Genomic DNA, 17,799 nt, shown 5'->3' on the forward strand with positions numbered 1-17,799 from the left:
CTACTTTTAAACTTTTTTTTTTAATACAGGTAATGCATGTTTGCTATAAAATAGAAGACAATAGAAAATAAGAATCACTTGGCTGGGCACAGTGGCTCAAGCCTGTAATCCCAGCACTTTGGGAGGCTGAGGCGGGTGGATTACGAGGTCAAGAGATCGAGACCATCCTGGTCAACATGGTGAAACCGTGCCTCTACTAAAAATACAAAAAATTAGCTGTGCATGGTGGCGTGTGCCTGTAATCCCAGCTATTCAGGAGGCTGAGGCAGGAGAATTGCCTGAACCCAGGAGGTGGAGGTTGCGGTGAGCCAAGATCGCACCATTGCACTCCAGCCTGGGTAATGAGCGAAACTCTGTCTCAAAAAATAAATAAATAAAAATAAGAATCACTCATAATCTTGCTAAATAGTGGTAGCAGCTCTATTGTTACTGCTGCATTGAGTTTTATTATCCTCCCATACCATATTTTTATTTTTAAATTTTTGTGTATTTTTTTATTTTTTGAGACTTAGTCTGGCTCTGTTGCCTAGGCTGGAGTGCAGTGGTAGATCTCAGCTCACTGCAACCTTTGCCCCCAGGGTTCTAGCAGTTCTCCTAAATCAGCCTCCCGAGTAGCTGGGGTTACAGGCACCTGCCACCACGCCCAGCTAATTTTTTTGTATTTGCAGTAGAGATGGGATTTTGCCATGTTGGCCAGGCTGGTCTTGAACTCTTGATCTCAGGTGATCCACCTGTCTTGGCCTCCCAAAGTGCTGGGATTGCAGGCCTGAGCCACCACACCTGGCCTAATTTTTTTAAATTTTAATTTCTTTTTGAAACAGGATCTCACTGTTGCCTAGGCTGAATTGAAGTACAGTGGCACAATCATGGCTCACTGCAGCCTTGACCTCTGGATCTCAAGGGATCCTCCCACCTTAGTGTCCCGAATAGTTGGGACCACAGATGTGCACCATCCACACCCAGCTAATTGTTTTATTTTTATTTTCGTAGAGTTGAGTTTTCACCATGTTGCCCAGGCTGGTCTCAAACTCCTGGGCTCAAGCAGTCCTCCCTTAGTCTCCCAAAGTGCTGGTATTACAGGCGTAAGCCATTGCGTCCTGCCTGAAATTTTTTAAATGTACAGACAGATAAGTTGAAAAAGTGATTTCCAATAAAGATAGAGCTGATGGTTTTAAAATATGTGAAGAGCCTATATGAACAAGAAAAACACTAATGTTCCAAAAGATTAGAAGTCAAAGGATGGAAGGAGACAAACACTATGTGTGTATCATCTAGCCTACAAGCACTTGTAAGTGAAGTCACACTTCTCTTGAAGTTGTGTTTACTGTGCATATAAACAGTTGTTAGAAGGGACAGATAGGTCTTATGTTGTTGTCTGTATATTCTAACAGTTTGAGGCATGATAAAGATATAAATTAAAATATGCAGAACATTTTTTCCTTTTTTAAATGAACTTTCAAGAGAGAACATAGGAGAATGTGTTTATGAAATTGGGATAGGCAGTGTTTATTAAACTAAATAACTAGATTAAACTAGTTAACCAAAAAAAGTTAACTACAAAGCATAAGACTGATAAGATACACTTAAGAACTTTTCTTTATTTAAAAAAAACCATTAACATTAGATTGTTTGCAGAAGTAGCCACAGGTCTCTCCCACCTCTCTCTGCAAGTTCCTTTGAGTGTGATTCCCATCAAGAGGTGAGGTACAGTGTCTTCAAGTTTTATTTTATTTGTTGTTATTTTTTGAGACAGAATCTTTCTCTGCCACCCAGGCTGGAGTGCAGTGGTGCAATTTGTGCTCACTGCAGCCTCTATCTTCTGGGTTCCATCGATTCTGAAGCCTCAGGCTTCCAAGTAGCTGGGATTACGGGCATGTGCCACCACACCCAGCTAATTATTTCTAGTTTTAGTAGAGACAAGGCTTTACTATGTTGGCCAGGCTGGTCTCAAACTCCTGGCCTCAAATGACCTGCTCGCCTCAGCCTCCCAAAGTGCTGGGATTATAGGCGTGAGCCACTGTGTCCAGCCTACTTTTTATTTTGTAATTGGCCACGTGACTTGCTTTGGTGAGTGAAGTATTGACAATCATGACATAAGATTGGTTTGCTTGCATACTGGGGCTTGCCGCCTTGCCACTTTCGAGAATTTTCTAGTATTACCATGTGAACAAGCCCAGGCTAGTCTGTTGGAGGATGAACAATATGTGGCCCAGTTGTCACCATAACCCTTGTCAGCAGCCCCCGGCATCAGATATGTGAGTTAGGCCATTGGCCATACCAACTGACCACAAATGCATGTATGAACCCTGCCAGCCTGAAACAAAGACGAGCCATATCAGCTAAACCTAAGCTGAATGGCCAACTTACACAGTCATGAACAAACAAGTAGTTGTTTTGGCCCACTATGTTTTAGGGTGCTGGATACACAGCAGAATCTAACTGATACAGAGAAAGCTGTTTGCAGCATGTATGACCTCTAAAGGACTTGTGGCCAGAATACATAAGTAATGTTGCATGTCATTAAGAAAAAGGTGGACAATGGCTACATACTGAATGATTCCAACTATATGACATTCTGAAAAAGGCAAAACGATGGAGATAGTACAAAAGATTGGCGGTTGCCAGGGGCTTGGTGGGGGGTGGGGAGTGGGATGGATGGATAGGTGGAACAGGGATCTTTAGGTCATAAGAATATTCTGTTTCATGCTATAATAGTGGATACATGTGATCATACATTTGTCAAAACCCATAGAAAGTACAACACAAAGAGTGACCTCTCCAAAAGACTCAAGGGCTTGTTGCCTTTTGCAGTGGCATCCTGTCCAGGTATCTTGTAAGCAGATGTGACATGGGCCACTAGTCATTTGTCAACAATTTAAAAATGCCAGTGATTATAAGTTATTTTAAAACAACTAGATTAGAGTGGCTGTAAAGTCATTCCCATAATATTACTTTCACTTGATTGCATTCAGATACCTTTTCTTTTGTTTTAGAGACAAAGTCTCTCTGTTATCTAGGCTAGTCCCAAACTCCTGAGCTCAAGTGATCCTTCTTCCTCTTGGAATTACAGGTATCGGCCACTGCACCTGGCCCAGATACATTTTCCTGAGTAGGAATTTCAAGTCACCCTCAAAATTGCATGACTTCGTAGTGGGGAAAACAATAGAAAACCATAGGCCATGTGCTAAAATGGGTTTTGTTTCTTGTAATGTCTTGACAAGGCATAACACATCTTGGCACGGTAAATAGTAAGCGTTCACTGAACCGACAATTTAAAATCTTTGCTGTTTATTCGGCAGCATCCTAAATTAGCTCTATGTTAGTGGAGTTGCATCTTCCTCATGGATTACCCTGAAAAAGATGAGAAATCTGTCTGTAGACCAAGTTATCCTTAAACTGCTCATGATGTATGATACATGTGGTTTTATTTGTACAGCCTGGTACCATTGTTTTAGGCACATTTCAGTGCCAGAACTCTTACTCCCCAAGAAGCAGCAAAGAGGAAGATGCAGGTGTAGCTAGAGATTGTGGTCTTCTAATCATTCATTCTGCCTTTATTAGAGTGATCAGGCTGGGCTCAGTTGTTCACACCTGTAATCCCCGCACTTTGGGAGGCCAAGGCAGGCAGATCGCTTGAGCCCAGGAGTTCAAGACCAGTTGGACAACATAGTAAGACTCCCTGTCTCTACAAAAAACAAAATCAATGAACGGATGGTTCCACGCATGGTGGAACATAGTGCGTGGTGCTTATTGTCTCAGCTACTCAGGAGGCTGAAGTGGGAGGATCACCTGAGCCCTGGAAGTCCGAGGCTTCAGTGAGCCCTGATCGTGCCACCACACTCCAGCCTGGGTGACAGAGTGCGACAGATCCCATGTCCAAAAAAGGAAGTGATTAGATCCCTTATATTTGGGACACTTGTTGACAGAGGGGGATTTATAGTATTTGTGAGTGTTACACATAACAGCACCTAGCTCAGACATCTGTTTGGCTGTCTTCTCTGTGAGGGCAGGACTTTCGTCTTTCTTATTAATCTTCATATGCTTAGTGCCTGCCACGTAGTTGGTGCTCAGTCGATATTTGGATGAATTGAAGGGATTCATGCATTGAATCTAAACGTTGCTTATGGGACGTATGGGAATTCTTTGGAAAGCCACACAGAGGAGCTTGGTTGCCTGCTTCCTCTCTTCCCCAAATTGTCTTTTTATTGTTTTATTGTTGTGGCTTCACTGAAGCACTCTCACTTCAAATAATTTTGGGCATTGGTCATATTTTATTTTTTGTTCCTTCTTCATCCTTACCCCTCAAATGGTGAGTGGAAAAATACACTACATCTAGAAAGTACTTTAAAAACTCATTTGGTTGATAATAATACATATGCCTTTTCCTTGGTTCTGTAGCAGAATCTTGTGCTGCTCTTGGAATATAAAAGAAACTCTTAACCAAAGCCAGTTTCATTTTGATGTTCTGTTTTCCTCCCATTCACACTCCCAAATCGTGCACCAAAGTATCATCCCAGTTTTGTGAGGATGGTTCTCATACCTCAGAGTAGAAGTATCATGTGGGTTCCTATTGTACCATTCTCCCTGGGCCTATGGAGGGCAGATGCTGGTGATTGGTAGTCTGGTTCCCAGTAAGGAAAGCTGTGAGCCTTCCACTTTAAGATGTCTGCCAACTATGTATGTCCTCAGTCAACTCTACCACTGTCCTCTGGCAAACAGCCAGAGCCCAGGGCCTGAAGTTCTTATGGAACTTCATTATGGAAAGCAGAAGGTAAACAAAACAGAAGTGAAAGTAGATTTGATTTTTTAGACTGTTCTCTTACAGGAATGGTTTTGTGGTTCTCAGCATTTAAAAAAAAATAGTGGTTCCAATATCTTTTATTGACATCAATTACTGTAAGTCTGATTCATTTTCTGCCTATTGATTTCTACCCAAGGTGAAATTCATGACATTTAACGTAAGTGATTTTTTAAAAGCAGACACTATTAAGGACTGTAAAAATAATGTTTAAAGTCAGGGACACTTGGAAAAGCAGTTTTTATCCTTTGATAACGATTCTATTCTAATTCTTTGTATAAATAATGTAAACAAAGGCTCCAGTAGCTTACTATAATGAAGTCAGTGTGCTGTTTCTGAATTCTGGTTTAAGGCCCAAATACATTTTATCTGCATTAAAATTTTTCAGTAGTAGACCACCACGTCAAAATGCTGCTTTTACTGCTAACAGTATTTTCTTAAAGATAGGATGTGCCATTTCCAGATGAATCTCATTATTCTAGGTGGAAAATAATTTTTCAGTTCTGAAACTGCATCAGGCCTCAGGGAATCAAAAATAGCAATTAGCCACACATATATAAAGTGACTTTGTTTTTTGTAAATGATTTAGGGTCACCATCAATGATAAACGTCCCTTTTTATTGTATTTTTAAGAGTTTCTTATCTGAAATGGCTACGTAACCATAGAGTTTTAAAAAATTAAGTAAATGACCATGTTAATGCTCTATTAAGCCTCCAAATGATATTGTCATTTACTTTGAAGATTTTTTATTCTCAACATCCTGAGCCTGACCCTTTGCCTCCATGTCTCAGTGCTGATTGATTATTTATTTATTTATTTAGGCAGAGTCTCACTCTGTCACCAGGCGCCATGCTGGAGTGCAGTGGTGTGACCTCGGCTCACTGCAACCTCCATCTCCTGGGTTCAAGCAATTCTACTGCCTCAGCCTCCCAAGTAGCTGGGACTACAGGTGCGTGCCACCATGCCCAGCTAATTTTATTGTATTGTTAGTAGAGAGGAGGTTTCATCATGTTGGCCAGGATATTCTTGATGTCTTGACCTCGTGATCCACCCACCTCGGCCTCCCAAAGTGCTGGGATTACAGGCGTGAGCCACCGTCAGTGCTGATATTATTTTGAGTGTGGACTGGAGTCTGTCTATTGCCTGTATCTCTGAACTGCTCCGTTGTGTTTCATAATTCTTCATGCTGCATCCTGGGCAAATTCCTCTGTCATAGCTTTCAATTTGCTCATGTTTTGACTGGGTTTAATCTAGCATTTGTCCTATCTCTTGAGGTTTTAAAAAAAATTTTCATGATTCATTTTATTTCCAGGATTTGTCACTTCTTCAGTCGTATCTCTTTGTTCTGGTTTAATTCTTCCTGTTTTTATTCATAATGTCTTTTTTATACACGAGTCCTTCATGTATTTCTTATCTTACATATATTTATTTGCTTATTTTATTCTTTCTTTCTTTTACTGAGACAGGGTCTCACTCTGCCACCAGGCTGGAGTGCAGTGACATAGTCATAGCTCACTGCAGCCTCAACTGCTTGGACTCAAGCAATCCTCCCACCTCAGTCTCCCAGGTAGCTAGGACTACAAGTGTGACAGCCTCCATACCCAGCTAATTTTTAAAAAAAATTTTTGTAGGAATGGGGTCTTACTGCCCAGGCTGGTCTTGAACTCCTGGGCTCATGTGGTCTGCCCTTCTTGGCCTTCTAAAGTGCTGAGATTATAGGTGTGAACCACTGCATCTGGCCAAGTTATGTTTACTTATTTTTAATTTGAGATGGAGTCTTGCTCTGTTGTGCCCAGGCGGGAGTGCAGTGGCAGGATCTCAGCTCAGTGCAACCTCTGCCTCCCATGTTCAAGTGATTGGCTTGCCTCAGCCCCCAGAGTAGCTGGTATTACAGGTGCATGCCGCCACACCCAGCTAATTTTTGTATTTTTAGTAGAGACAGCATTTCACCATGTTGGCCAGGCTGGTCTCGAACTCATGACCTCAAGTGATCCACCCGCCTTGGCCTGCCAAAGTGCTGGGATTACAGGTGTGAGCCGCTGTGCCCAGCCCAAGTACGTTTATTTTGAAAGTCGCTGACAAGCTATACAATAAATTCTGTATGGAATGGATTTTTCTTCTAGTTGATTTGTTGGTTATCATTTGTAGAGCTAACTAGTTATCTTCTGTGTTTGATGCCTTGCTTGTAGGTGATTTTGAGTTGGGAGGCTTTTGTTTCATTTTCATTCATTTGCATTCTCATGCTGTTTTTGAGCCTAACTGTGCCTTTATGGTTTTCTCTAAATTTAATTGACCACTGTTTTATGTTTTGAGCAGTGAGTATACATCAGAGCATGAAACCAGCCCCACCATCTCCACCAGAAGGTCCCCATCCCGGTTTCATGAAAGGTTTTTCATACTCCCCATTCCTGCCCTTGTCCCTTGATTTGTGGGGAGTTTGTAAAGCAATTGATTGTTTTTTTTCCCCACATAGTTTTCCAAGTGCACATAATTGTTGTGTTAGTGATTTGTAGTTCCATTATGTATTAACCTTGCCCCAGACCACTGTACGAGCAGACCCAACGCTTCCTCCAGCTGTGGCAGGGATGGTTGATTGGTATCCTGCTGCCATTTTTGTTCCTTTGTTTCAGTGCTGACCAGTTTTGCTCCTTCCTCTCCTCAACCCGTATTTCTCATTCAACTACAACGTAAGATTCTGAGGTGGATGGTTTGCTTTTTAGTATCTGTTTTTATTCAGTATATAGTTATCTTAAAATTTAAACAAAAACAGACTTCATACTGATTAGCTTAATTTTAAGCTTTTTCTATTAAACAGTGAGCGTATCTTAGCATTTAATAATTATATGATTTATTTCATATTGCTTATAGGAATGTACACATAAAAATATTTTCCTAAGGTTTTTGTAGTAAATTGTTTCATTAATTTTCATATATGAAGGATATAGCATTGCTTTTGAGTCAAAAGACCTTGAGTCTGATGATTTGTGTATTTCTCAGAGTATACTTTGTTACACAGAAATTTTCTCATGTATAATGAGATTTGTGATTACAATTTGTTTAACATGCATTATTTTGAAGATCTGGTCTCTACAATTTTATGCTAGCCACTGCACCCTCTGCTATATATATATCTTCCTATTCAGCGACTACTGCAAAAGTTCCAGGAAATGTACACCCTGTGTGTTCACATACTGCATTTTAAATCATTGCCTTTACTCTACTTCTGCATTTCCCTTCCATCTGGCTCTGTCTGCACATTTCTGAGCACTGGTAGCTTCCCTAAAGAACCAGGTAACAACCCAAACAATCAAATTAGACAACCATTTGTATAATGGAGGTTCCGGGAGAGCTTAGAAGATGTGACGGGTGCTAAGGGACTTTGTAGTTCCCTGAGGTTCTAGTGAGTAAAAGGTACCCTTGGAATTTTTTCTTCCCTTTAGACTTTTAAAATGGACATCATGGTCAGAACCACTCAAAAATGACTCTTTCTGCTTTGAATCCATGTTTTAGTAACTATTTTGGCACTGTTTGGTCAGGAGGCTGTGTGGGTCAACTGCCAAAAATAAGTAAAAGTAATTCAGTAACTTCCATTTTGTAAGAAGTAATTAAGAAAATAGGATTGGATCAGACATTTGCTTATACACATTCCCTTTCAGGAGCACTTCTGTTCTACAAAAAAAAAAAAAAAAGTTGGTATAGTGTTAAGGACCCTTTAAGCTTTAGGAACCTTTAGAAGCATCCATTAATTCAGTTAACAAAATTATGTTGAGTGCCTGCTCTGGGCCTGGGCCTGTGTTAGGAGAGGACACTAAGGTGAGAGTCTCAGCCCTTCTTCTCAGACTCCTGGCTGCGAATGGGTTGCTCTCTCTACTTCTTCACTTGGCAAATAGCTTTAAAATGAGTAATGCATTTTACCATGGAGCCAGTAAGAGATATTTCACCCAGTTGTGGACTGAGGAGGAGGGTGTTAAACCCAGATTGCTAAGCTTCACTTTATGAAGTGCTTAATATAAACACAGAAAGGTTTCTGCAAGGCTAGACTGGTTTTTATGCCTGTGTGTTTTCAGGAGAAATAGAAATCTCTAATCAAACATTGTCAGCTTTTCACCCAAGTTTGACTTTTTGCCTAATTGAATTTGGGATGTGTTTGAATGATGGATAATGAGCTTTCCTAAATAAATATAAAAATTAATTAACTCTAGGCTCTAATTTGTTCTGTTACCAGAGTTTTATAAGTATGTTACCCCTTTGTGTCCTTTGGAGATCATCTGTTACCTTCTTTAAATGAGCTGGGGAGGATGGGAAATGAGGAAGAGCTGTAGAAACGATTCAGGTTAAGAAGGTTTCTGCCCTGCTCACTTCCTTGCCCCCTTTAAAATCTCCAGCTCAGCAGATGCTTTGTTTAAACTTGACCAAGTGTTTGTGAATCTTCTAGCCTAGCTAAATCATAACTTTGGAAGGAGTTGCTTTTTTCTCTCATGAAATGGTTTACCACAGAAATGATTGTGAGATCACTTTGAGTGCCTGATGTCTGTATAAAATGATACAGCAAAATGGAAACCATTTACCTGTAAGCTTCGGCCACACCCATGCCTGCTTCAGGAGCACACGATCAGGCTTGCACTTTGGGAGAGCCATACACATTTGACATCTATGATGTGTGGCGTTTTATTCTATCACATTATTCTCCCTGCCTGGACCGGGGAAGGAGGGATCTGTAAAGAATCTGTTTGTTATCTGTGATAGATTTTGTTTCCCACTGGTAAAATTACTAATTTGGTGTGCTCCAGCCCTGAAATGCTGAGGCACACGCGGAGTGATTCCTGACACCTTCAGCATTTTCCTTTAGGGGCTCTTCTGGGAATCTGTTTCATGGCAGCTTTATTATTCCCTTTGGTTTGGCTCATCAATTTACCCAGCAGTCATCTTATCATAGGTTTTGAAGCCTTTTATTTTGTTTTCTTTGTGGAAATTTTACACATTCAGTAGATTAGAAGTATTTATTTAATCTTTGGTTAGCATAATAAAACTTCTTCTGGGGACATTTTATAGTGAAAAGCTAGTTAAATGTGTTCATTAAATCTGCTTATTCTGTAGCTGTTGGAAAGTTAGCTTATCTATGAGACAGTTGTAGAGTATAGAAATCTTGTTTTGCTGTAATTCTGTAAAGTGTTGTGGTGCAGTAATCTACTTACTTTCTTCCAAACCACTAATGTTATCGTTATCTTTAATTGTATAGATCCTATCACCCATCAATTTTAAGACTCTAAGCCTGGCATTTATCTTACTAAATAAAGACTTGTACTCAGAGTATGTGTATGTTTTCCATATACCATTCCAAAGTAAGGAAAGATGAGGGATTCACCAGAAACTGTGGTTTCTAATAAATTATCCAGAAACTGACTCCTTCTCACCACTTCTCTTACCAGCACTGTGGTTTCAGCCACCAGCATCCTTTGCTGCCTTGTTGCCTTAGCTTGCCGACTATATCATTCCTTACACCATTGACCCCTGCAACCTCATCTGCTTGTAGCAGCCAGAAGCATCCTCTTACTGTTGTAATCAGAAATCCTTGGCCAGGTGCAATGGCTCAGGCCTGTAATCTCAGCTCTTTGGGAGGCTGAGACTAGAGAATTGTTTGTGACCAGCCTCAAACTGGGTAACATAATGAGACCTCATCTCTACAAAAAGATTTTTTTTTTTTTTTAAATTAGCCTTGTGTAGTGCTAATATACCTGTTCTGGGATCCAACATGCTCTCCCTGACCTGCAGCTTCATCTCCATCACTGTTCCCTCACTCCAACCACAGTGGCTTTCTTTTCTTCCTCAGACATGCCAAGCATTTTCCTACCTGGAATATTTTCCCCTAGAACATTCCCATGGCTCACTCCCTCACCTTCTTTAGATCTCTCTTCCAGTGTCACTTTTACTGGAAGGTCTTTTGTGACCATCCTACTTAAAATAACCTGCCCAACTTTCTCCTTTTATTTCCTCTACTTGATTTTTTAATTTAGTACTTCTCAGCTGACCCCCCCACCCCCCCCCACAGAAGGGACATTCTATTAAGGAAGGAATTTTTGTTTGGTTCTTTGTTGTAGCTCCAATATTCAAAACAGTGCCTGACACACAGTAGGCCTTTTATATTTGTTGAATAAATGTTGACACTCTGAAATCTAATTTTTATCTAGTGACTAATACAAAAACTATAGAGTGATAATAAAAGCATTACCTCAGTAGACTGGAAAGGGATATAAGATGAGCCCTAGGATGAACTTCCTGCCTGACAATCTGGCTGAGTTTAGGAGGCAGATATTGGGGCTCAAGGAGGCTGAAATGACTTGGATTTGCAGAGCAAGGTACTGAGGATGAGCAGGCTATGACAGAACTCCAGAAATCTGCAGAGGGATCACCTTGAGTCTGGCTGGATACAATATACACTTTGTAGGGTATATCTTCATGAGCTGGATAAAGAACAGTTGTTGGGGAATGGATAATTCCAGCACCCATTCAAGTTTGCACCAGCCAGAATGGAGAGAGAGAGACTTCTGTAATACGTAGGATATTTAGTAGAAACATTCAGCCAAAAATTGTCAGATATGCGAAAAGTAATAATGTGATTGATAGGAGAAAAATCAGACATTAGAAACAAGCCCAGAAATGACAGATGATAAATTAGCAGATAAGGACAGTAAAACAGCGATTACAAATAACTCGGTATATTTAAAGAAAAACAACACAATGAGGATAATTGAAGAAAACCAAATACCATTTCTAAAGAAGAATACAATATCTGAAATGAGAATTTTGCTGGATAGGATTAACAGCAGTTTGGGTGCTGCAGAAGAAAAACATAGTGAACATCTATGTGAGAATATGCACAAGTGAGGTACAGAAAAAAAAATGGATTGGGGGGAACCTCAGTGACATGGAACAACATTAATAACATCTGTGTTGAAGTCTGTTCCCAAAATACTTGAAGGAGTAATGTTCAGATTTTTTCCAAGTTTACTAAAAACGATAAAACTACAGATTCAAGAATTTCAATAAACTTTCAGCAAAATAAAACCACAATAGGCCTGGCGCTATGCCCATGCCGAAATCCCAGCACTTTGGGAGCCTGAGTCAGGAGGATCACTTGAGATCTGCCTGGGCAACATAGCCAGACCCTGTCTCTATGAAAAATAAAATGAAATAAATTAGCCAGATGTGATGGTTCACACCTGTAATCCTAGCTAGTCTGGAGGCTAAGGCCAAAGGATTGCCTGAGTGCAGTAGTTCAAGACTGCAGTGAGCTCGGATCACGTCACTGCACTTTAGCCTGGACAACAGCAAGACCATGTCTCTCTCTTTCCCTTAAAAAAAAGGCGGCTGGGCGAGGCAGCTCAGGCCTGTAATCCTAGCACTTTGGGAGGCCAAGGTGGGTGGATCACCTGAGGTCAGGAGTTCAAGATCAGCCTGGCTATCATGGTGAAATGCCATCTTTAAAAAAATAAATAAAAATTAAAAAAATAATAATAAAGGCAGTGATATAAAGACTTATTGGGGGAAAAAATAAAGGCAAGAGAATTTGTTGCCGGCACACTAGCATAAAAAGTCCTTGAAGCAGAAGAGAAATGATGAAAGATGGAAATTTGGATATATACAAAAGAATGAGGACGCTAAAGTGACATATATAGATAAATATGAAATACATTTTTATTTTAAAACAAGATACAATTAAAGTAAAAATAAACATACATTATAACGTAAAAGTAAAAATGTATGATAATAGCATAAAGGATGAGTGGACAAATGCTGTCATCACATTTTTGGTAATGTACTATTATTTGAAAGTAGACCATTATGAATTAAATGCATATTGTAAACCCAATAGAACCACTAAAAAATGAAAATAGAGATGGCTAATGTGCCAATGGTGGAGATAAGATAGATGCAAAAAAAGAAAATCATCCAAAAGAAAGTAGAGATAAAGGAAAAAAGGAACAAAAATCAATTGAGTCAAATAGAAAGCAACTAAACAACTAGCAAGATGGCAGACTTAAATCTAGCCATGTCAATAATTATATTAAATGTAAATGTTCTAAATAAAGGATGAAGATTATCAGATTAGATTGAAAAAGCATGACTCAACTACATGCTGTCTGTAAGAAATTAGAAAAAGAACAATTAAATCCAAAGAAGAAAGGAAATAGTAAAGGTAAGAGTAGAAGTTAGTGAAGTATAAAAGAGCAGAGAAAATCAATTAAATGAAAACTTGATTCTTTGTAAAAGGTCAAGAAAATTTATACATTTCTAGCTAAACTGGCCAGAAAAAAAGAGAAGACATACAGATTAACAGTACCAGGAAGAAAAACAGAATTCAAAGGAGTATTATACAAACGTTATGCTAGTAAATGCAGTAAGTTAGCTGGTATGGAAAAAAATTTGAACAATGTAAAGCAGACCTGTGGTTGCCTTGGGTGGCAGTTGTGGGTGGGAGTAGAAGGTTGAATTGACTGGAACCAGAAGCCCAAGTGAACTTTTTGGGGTCATGGAAATGTTTTGTATCTTGGTTGCATTGATAGTTACATGGGTGTAGACATTGCTTAAAAATCACTGAACACTTAAGTGGGTATATTTTATTATTTGTAAAGTATACCCAAAGGCGGTTTTAAAAAAGTACATACTTAAGATCTGTGCATTTTACTCCAAGTATACCTTAATTTTAAAATCTGTTTTTTTAAAAAGTATGTGGATACCTTTTATTTTTCCAATGTCTTTATTAAATGACATCTCTACCTTTTCCTTTTTTCTTCTCTCTCTCAGGCATATACACACATACCAAAAAAAATACATATGAATAATCCTTTTGGTTGAATAAAATCAGTTCAACTGTTATTGACATTTTGGCCCTTGTTTGCTCTGGGTAAATATTCGTTAGCCCAGTTGTTTATCTGTATCAGATATTTCTTACATCTTCATCCAGTCACACCAGCTGCACTGACCAGATTGTTTTTCACTTCAAGGGCAGAAATTGTACTCATTGCTGAATGCTTCCAAATGATAAGTAGAACAACAAATTTAAGACTTAGATTTTTACTCTTTCAAGTTTTTTTTTCTGTACTGTATAGCATTTCCCTGAAAGCTTAATCTCATCCTAAGTGATGCAATGGATGTGTTACTATTGGATTAATTTCTTTACTCTTAGGTAGGTTTGTAATCTGTCATCATGCTGTTGTTTTTTCGTGTGGGTTTGTTTTCTTTTTGATACAGGGTCTCGCTTTGTTGCCCAAGCTGGAGAGGCTAGAGTGCAGCGATGCGTTTATGGGTCACTGTAGCCTCGATCTCAAGTGATCTTCCTGCCTCAACCCCTTCTGTATATGGGACCACAGGTGCACGCCACCACAACTGGCTAATTTGTTTTTTAATTCATTGTAGAGACGAGGTCTCACTTTCTTGCCCAAGGCTGATCTCGAACTCCTGGGCTCAAGCAGTCCTTGCACCTCGGCTCCCAGAGTGCTGGGATTCTGTTATTAGCTGGTCTCTAGTATGAGTCAAAAACTCTTCCCTGTCAATTTATAGTTTTGTAAATAAATAAGCAGAATAGCAGAATGTGGACTTTTAAAAAATCCAAGTTGAATAAGTACGTGACTCAAGTCAAATAGTACCACAATCGGTATATGATAAAATCCCGTGGTTTACCTGGGCGCAGTGACTCACGCCTGTAATCCCATCAGCTTGGGAGGCCAAAGCAGGTGGATCACCTGAAGTCAGGAGTTTGAGATCAGCCTGACCAACATTGTGAAACCCTGTCTCTACTAAAATACAAAATTAGCCAGGCCTGGTGGTGCATGCCCATAGTCCCAGCTACTTGGGAGGATGAGGCTGGAGAATCGCTTGAATTTAGGACGTGGAGGTTGCAGTGAGCTGGGATCACACTATTGCACTCCAGCATGGGCAACAATAACAAAATTACATCTCAAAAAAAAAAAAAAATTCTGGTGGTTTGCCACCTCCAACCATTTTGCTGGTCTTTCTCCTCATCAACCACCACTTCCAATCTTCGAGCTGCTGATTGATTACAGCTTGTGTATATCTCCATATTTCTAAGCAAAATGTTTATCTTTTTTAAACTTATAAATTCTTTTTATTATTTTTCAAAGATAGGGTCTTAAGTCTGTCGACCAGGCTGGAGCACAGTGGGACCATCGTAGCTTACTGCAGCCTCAAACTCATGGGCTCAAGCAATCTTCCCGCCTCAGCCTCCCAGGTAGCTGGGACTACAGGCACATACATTTTGAGTGTCCAGCTCAAAATGTTTCTTTTGATATTGCAATCTAAACCATTATTAAGGTGGAGGCTTTCGTTTTCTTAAACAGCCATCCCCTTTGCTTATTCACCCATCTGCTTTACCTCCCCATTCTCCCAATGTTTTACCTTTTGGTTAAATCAGTACTCATTGTTGGCATTATTTGCCTCTGCACATAGTCACAGATGTTATTGTACTGTACTGCCTTTCTTTTTTAAACATTATTTCCATTGTTAATAATTGCCTTTTAAATTTTTTTCTCCAGTTTGTTTTTTAAAGAGATGGTGTCTTACTGTTGCCCAGACTTGAGTTCAGGGGTTCTTTGCAGGTGTGAGCCCACTGCTGATCAGTACAGGAATTTCCACCTGCTCCATTTCCAACCTGGGCCCATTCACTCCTTCTTAGGGAACCTGGTGGTCCTGAATTCCTGGGAGGTCAACATATTGATGCCAAACTTAGTGCCAACACCCAGTCAGCATAGCGCACGCAGACCAGGACTCCAGGGCTCAAACAGTCCTCCCACCTCAGCCTCCTGAGTAGCCGAGACTACAGACACTTGCCACCATGCTAGGCTGATTTTTGTATTTTTTTGTAGAGGCGGGGTTTTGCCATGTTTTTCAGACTAATCTCAGACTCCTGAGCTCAAGTTGTCCTCCTGCCTTAGCATCCCAGGTAGCTGAGATTATAGACGCATGTCACCAAACCCCCATGATAATTGTCTTTTTTTTTTTTTTTTGCATAGTTTTCTTTGTACCTTTTGCTAATTCTTCCCATATCTTCTTACAGTCTTTCAGAACAGTTTTCCACAAGATCAGTGAGTGCTCTACAGTAGACATATAATACAACCCACATACATGATTTTACCTTTTCTTGTAGCCATAGTAAAGAAAAAGTTCAAAAGAAGCAGATGAAATTAATAGTGTCTTTTACTTAACCTAGTTTGTTCATAATGTTATTTTAGTAAATGATCAATGTTTTAAAATACTTGAGATATTTTGCTGTTATCTGTTTTGTTACTAAGTCTTCAAATCCAATGTGTATTTTATACTTACAGAACATCTCTTCAGACTGGGCACACGTGGCCGGAGGTTACTGAGCCGTTTCAGTTTCAGGTTTTTCCTCGGAGACATCCTACTTGAAATTTGCATTCTCCATATATTTGGGCGGTTGGTCTATAGATTCGCCCACTCACAGCTGTCATCGTGAGTTTTTCTTTTCTGTTGGATACCCAGTTTCCTGGGCTTCAGGTCTTCTCATTTTCCTCTGGTAGTCTCGCCAGGCCACGTTGGGACGGCATGTTCGTGCAGCTATCTGAGTTGTACTTTTCCAATCCAGCCTGCTCACTTCCCGTGTCTGTCATGTAGTTGTCACCCTGTTATCTCGTCCTTCCAGGGTTTTTTTTGTTTTGTCTTTTTTTAGACGACGTCTTGTGTCGCCAGGCTGGAGCCCAGTGGCGCAATATCGGCTCACTGCAACCTCTGCCTTCCGGGTTCAAGCGATTCTTCCGCCTCAACCTCCCAAGTAGCTGGAACTACAGGCACGTGCCACCACGCCCAGCTAATTTTTGTATTTTTAGTAGAGACGGGGTTTCACCATTTTGGCCAGGATGGTCTCGATCTCTTGACCTTGTGATCCACCTGCCTCAGCCTCCCAAAGTGCTGGGATTACAGGTGTGAGCCACTGCACCCGGCCCATCCCTTCAATTTTTGCAGAAATTTCCTTTGTCTTCACTCTTGGGTCTTCACCCTTTCCCCATGTATCCTATATCTTTCTCTTTCTTGATTTATTTCATCACTCAGATGGAAAACATGCTCCAGTGGGTTACTGGGAAAAGGGGAACATGGATGATAAAGCTTTTGAGCCCTTGCACGTCAAGGATTTTTTTTTTTTGAGACAGAGTTTCGTTCTTGTTGCCCAGGCTGGAGTGCAATGGCGCAGTCTCCGTTTACCACAGTCTCCACCTCCCGGGTTCAAGCTATTCTTCTGCCTCAGCCTCCCAAGTAGCTGGGACTATCGGTGCCCACCACCACACCCAGCTAGTTTTTTGTATTTTTAGTAGAGACAGGTTTCACTCTGATGACCAGGCTGGTCTCCTGACCTCAGGCGATCCACCCGCCTTGGAATGTTTTTATTGTCCCTTCTCATTTCATGACTTGGGCTAGGTGTAGAATTCCAGGTTGGAAATCATTGTTCTTAAGATCTTGAAGGCATTGCTTCATTGTTGGCCAGCTTTCAGTGTTCTTTTAAAGTCTTGAAGCTATGCTAATCACCTCATCCTTTGAAAGTGAACTGCTTTTTCTTCCCAGAAACTTACAGAACATTCTCCTTGTCCCCAGAATTCTGGGATTGCAATTACTGTGCCTTAGAATAGGTCTGTTTTTATCATTATGATGAGTACTAGATGGGTCTGGGAGGTTTTCTTGAATTACTTTTTGATGTTTTCTTGTATTTTTTTTTATTTGCTTAATTTTCTGGTTTTTTTTTTTTTTTTCTTGGTTTTACCTTCTTAGGAGGGGGGATTTCTTCTACTTATATTTGATTCTTCAGTTGAGCTTGTCATTTTTTGCTATCTTGTTTTTAAGTTTTAGAGACGTCTTTGTTTTATATAACATTCTGTTCTTAATACATAGATACAAGAATCTTTTCTTTCTGAATATATTAATATATATTTTAAATCTTTCTATTCTCCGCAGTTTGTTTCCTCCAAGGGGC

General features: G+C 40.0%; 1 protein-coding gene across 2 annotated transcripts in view; it reads left to right on the forward strand.

Moving 5' to 3' along the window:
- The window catches only part of PTPN1 (protein tyrosine phosphatase non-receptor type 1), a 78,132-nt gene that overhangs the window by 35,710 nt on the left and 24,623 nt on the right, over positions 1-17,799 (forward strand). The window lies entirely within an intron of this gene.

This window comes from Callithrix jacchus, chromosome 5 (assembly GCF_049354715.1).
Source record: "Callithrix jacchus isolate 240 chromosome 5, calJac240_pri, whole genome shotgun sequence".
NCBI lineage: Eukaryota > Metazoa > Chordata > Mammalia > Primates > Cebidae > Callithrix > Callithrix jacchus.